The following is a 5,000-nucleotide window of genomic DNA, read 5'->3' as shown; positions in this document are numbered from 1 at the left end:
CCCTTCTCTTCCCTAACCCATTCCCCACCATTCTCCTCCCTTCCCCTCCCCTCCCCTCCCCTTCCTTCCCTCCCCCTACCCTCCACTGCCGTACCCTCCCCTATACTCCCGTACCCTCCCCTTCTATTTCCTTCCCTCCCTTACCCTCCCCTCCTATCCCTTCCCCTCCCATCACCTCACCTCCCCTCTACTCTCCTTCCTTCTCTTCATCTTCCTTCTTCTCTCCTCCTCTTTTCTCCCCTAATAGTATTCGTCATCTTCGAACGTACGATTTAACTGTTGTTGTCTTTCAAACGCCATAGGTTCACTATCAAGTAATATTATTGGCTTCTCTTTCAGTGGCAAAGGAATTTCATATTTGCCATTAGTCATCTGCTTACACCCAGACTAAATAAAGTGTAACCCTCTTTCGCCAGTACAAACTGACTCAAGTTCAAATTTGTAACATTTCATGTCTACTCATCCTTTCCTTTCCTTTCCTTTCCTTTCCCTTCCTTTACCGTTTCTTCCCCTCACCCCTTCCGATCTTCCTTCTTCCCCTCCCCTCTCCTTCCCCCTCCTCTTCTCTTCTTCCTCTTCCTCTCCTAACCCTTCCCCTTCCTTCTTCCTCTTCCCCTCACCCACTCTCCTGCTTCTTGTGACCTCCCTCCATGTCGATATTTCCCCTCTCTCTCCTTCGCTCGTATTTCTTTCCCTCCCAAACGCTCTTATCTCCTTCAATCATACCTTCTTCTAACGTTTCCCCCTTCCTTTCATTGCCCTCCACTCCCATCCCAATAACGCCTCACTCCACTTCTCTCCCCTTACTACTCCAATACTCTCCCCTTTACTCCCATCCCCTCCCCTCTCCACCTCACCCTAAACTTACCTTTACTCTCCCCCCCTCTCTTCCTATTCTCTCCCCTTCCCCACTCGCTCCCTCTCCTACCCTCCCCTCCTCTCCTCTCCCCTTCTTTGCACTCCTTACTTATCCAACCCTCTCCTCCTTACTTCCATCCCCTCCCCACTCCACCTCAACCCAACCTTCCCCCCTACTGTCCCCTCTCTTCCCCCCCTTTCCCCTTCCCACTCGCTCCCTCTCCTACCCTCCCCTCCTCACTCCTTCTCTACAGTACCCTCCATCTCCTCTCTCTTTGCCTCTTTTCTCTTTATTCCCCCTCCATTCTTTCTTCTCTTCTGCCCACTGCTCTCCTTCCAACCATCCCCTCCCCTCTCCATTTCACCCCAACCTTCCCCCTACTCTCCCCTCTCTTTCCCCCTTTCCCCTTCCCACTCGCTCCCTCTCCTACCCTACCCTCCTCTCTCCTTCTCTCCTCTCCCCTCCCTCTCCTCTCTCTTTGCCTCTTTTCTCTTTATTCCCCCTTCTTTCTTTCTCCTCTTCTTCCACTGCTCTCCCTCCAACCATCTCCCCACCTCTCCCCTCCCCTACCATTCTCTCTCCTTGCCTCCTCTTCCCTTCCACTCTTTTCCCTTCCCTCTTCTCTCCTCTTCCCTACTCTTCTCTCTCTCGTTCCTCTCCTCTTCTCCCCCCTCTTTTTCTCTTCCATTTCCTTCCCCTTCCTAAACAGAATGAATACAATCCTTCTGAAAGAAATTAAGTCGTGACATTTGTATACTTTTCTTTCGTAATTTATACGCACAAAAAGAAATTTGTCCTTTGTTTTTTCTTTTTTTTTCTGAATGGGTTGAAAAAGAAGATTCAAATCAGCCTTCAATTATGGAGATACTAGAAATGTGTGAAAATAGATTTCCTTCGTATTTACTCTAGCCAGATTAGGAATGACCCCCCAGGGGGTTCCCCCCCCCCAAAAAAAAAAAAAAAGTTTTGTTCGGCGTGGGAATGTTTATTTGTTTTGTTATCATTTGTCTGTTAATTTATTATTATTTGCTTGATTCTCATTTATTATTAGTTATATGTGAATTTATCATTTACTATTTACTTGTTTGTTTATTATGTAACTATACCTATGCATTTATTTTATTTATTGTTATTTACTTTATTATAGTTTTTATTTATTAATTTATTTATCTATTCATTTATCATAATTGTAATTTTTTTCTTCGCATCCGACCTTGATATAGTACAAAAGGTTGTTTCAGGCATGAATATGATAGCCTGGTTTCCATTAAAGGATATGTGCCACATGGTATTAAGAGATTGAAAGTTAACGTTTCGTGTGAGGCACTGTCAGCTGATGATACACAGTGGCAACATCTGCAACGCGTAGACATTATGAATAAATACAATTCGAGATGCGTGTGCGTTCTAAGTGGCATTGATAAAGATATTCATTAACATTACCGTTACTCGTAGAGCCCTACAGAGATGAATAACACGGTTTAAGTTTAAAGATATAAGCTTCAACAAATACGCTACCGTCGGAGGGTTCACTGTGATCAAAAAGATAGTTTAGGTCAGTCAAAAAGAGAGAAATGGATATGTGTTACTCACCACAGTTTTCTAACCATATATTAGACTCTTGATCGACAGTCATTACCCTCCCGGATGAGAGCTCAGAACTCATATACAGTGTCGGTCACAAGGAGAGAAATGTATATGTATTACTCACCACAGTTTTTTAATCATGGATTAGACTCGTGATCGACAGTCATTACCCTCCCGGATGAGAGCTCAGAACTCATGTAAAGTATAATCCTATTTTTGGGTTATGCTGTGACCTTAAAGACGCGCATACACACAACTTCTCCCCGTAGTTGGAGTACCTGCTCCCAATGCAGCGATGCTGAAATTTTCACTCTCACCTAAACTCGAATTCGGAGCGTTGCATTAGTGGTCGAGCGCGGTAACAACACACCATCAAGCTGTGTGCGTGCGTGTGCATGTGTGTGTGTGTGTGTGTGTGTGTGTGTGTGTGTGTCTGTGTGTGTGTGTGTGTGTGTGTGTGTAAGAGAGAGAGAGAGAGAAAGAAAGAGTGAATGTGTGTGTGTATTCACTTGGTCTTTGGATCACGTGTTGGACTCGTGATCGACAGCTATTTCCCTCCTGGAAGAGAGCTCAGAGCTCGTAGGTCCGATCTATGGGTAATGCTATGACCTTACACACTCACCCCCCCCCAACTCCCCGCCCACGTGAGTCAGAGTAACGACCCGAAGCGCAGCTGTACCGAAATAATTTCGGCCCTGGGCAGGATTCGAACCAAGCACTACGGGCACCACCATGCTAGTAGTTCATCGCTCTACCAACTGCGCCACCGAGTCGTGTGTGTGTGTGTGTGTGTGTGTGTGTGTGTGTGTGTGTGTGTGTGTGTGTGTGTGTGTGTGTGTGTGTGAGGGAGAGAGAGAGAGAGAGGAAGAAAAAGTGAATGTGTGTGTTGGTGTGTATGTGTGTATGTGTGTGTGGGTGTGTGTGTGTGAGAGAGAGAGAGAGAGAGAGAGAGAGAGAGAGAGAGAGAGAGGTAGAGAGAGAGAGAGAGAGGTAGAGAGAGAGAGAGAGAGAGAGAGAGAGAGAGGTAGAGAGAGAGAGAGAAAGAGAGAGAGAGAGGAAGAAAGAGTGAATGTGTGTGTGCGTGAGAGAGAGGGAGAGAGAGAGGAGAGAGAGAGAGGAGAGAGAGAAGGTTGTAATCCATTTGAAACTCACTGCCATACAAATGTCTCCATAAATTTCATTTGCCACTCAGGAAAGTGCCAATCAGTGCCAAGCTCCACCCTATCCAGTCACCTTGGGTCGATTCGAAAGGATTCCGTCCAATGCTACCTTCTTAGCTATCCGAGCACACAGGGCAAAGGTGACGACTTCGGCCGCGACTAAGCGCCTCATGGTGTGAGTTGTTCGATTCCTGAAACCTCCGCGAGTTCTATTTGCCACCTCTCTGCAACAGACTCCATTTCTTGAGGCTCATTCAGGAAAAATTTTCTCCTGGTATTATCCTAATTTCTGGTCCCGTACATTTCTATTTCCCCTCTTTTATTGCCTATATAATATCTCCCCGACCCCTCATTAGTCTCTTCTTTTATCTATATGACCTCCTATCTAGAACTTTCCCAGCTCTAAACTACCTAATTTAGATAATAGTTTCCGTGTTATTTCACTCGTAAATAATTCCCCATTACCAAATGTCTGAACGACACCAAACCGTTCTTCGCACGGAAATAGAGCAAGCGGTACAGCTGTTGATATAATAAATTAGCACGGTTTAACCTGGGATATTGTATATGTATGTGCTCGTTTAATCTTCAGCTTCAAAGCTTTGATAGCAGATTAAGTTCTGCAGCTGATTATGCGTAAGTTCGGTTCGGAGGAATATTATAAGGAAACGTTTAGATACTTTAGTGATGTTATATGTTACCAGACAGCAATATCCAAAGACAGATTAACCCCTAGTTCCATGAATGTTTTTTTCGAAGCTGATTAAAATTGTCTGGCTTTAGATAAAACAAAATCTTAATAAAATCCTTAAATGTGACAAAATGAACACTAGATGTTATAAAAGGCTCGTGTTTTACTTTATAATATATTATTTTTGTTTTAAGAATTTGTCGGAAACGATTAGCTGTGCCTCTTCTATACGTAGAATTGTGCTGAAGATTTTCTTATATTTTCCAAAGCTGTCAAGAACCCAAACGTAAATAATCAATATCAGGTACAACAAATCTCTCTTGGTTCATTTATATATTAATTTCATTTTGTTTTATTTTATTTCCTTAACTGATAATGAATCATTCTACCAATGTAAAAGTCAAAAGTTGTAATATGCCTCTTCCTATTTGTCTTTATATTAAACATTTATTTATCTGAAACTTTTTTGTTTTTTGACCCTCTGTATCGGGTGACGTCATGTATCAAGGTCGCAATTATTTGCGTCAGGCAGCCCAAGTGTGCCTCCCCTTAAGTTGATACTAGTAAATATCCTACCTACAACCGTCTCCGACTGATGTCTCTCTTGAAAACGATTTTTCATTTCACCTTTCAAAGCTTCTCAGATTCAAACTTTAAGTCTTGGTTTGAACTAAATAACACATGTTTTACGAAGATACAGATA

This window comes from Oratosquilla oratoria, unplaced genomic scaffold (genome assembly GCF_046742065.1).
Source record: "Oratosquilla oratoria isolate Oo_2021 unplaced genomic scaffold, ASM4674206v1 SCAFFOLD117, whole genome shotgun sequence".
In the NCBI taxonomy this organism is placed as follows: Eukaryota; Metazoa; Arthropoda; class Malacostraca; order Stomatopoda; family Squillidae; genus Oratosquilla; species Oratosquilla oratoria.
Note: the sequence above shows the minus strand (reverse complement) of the source record.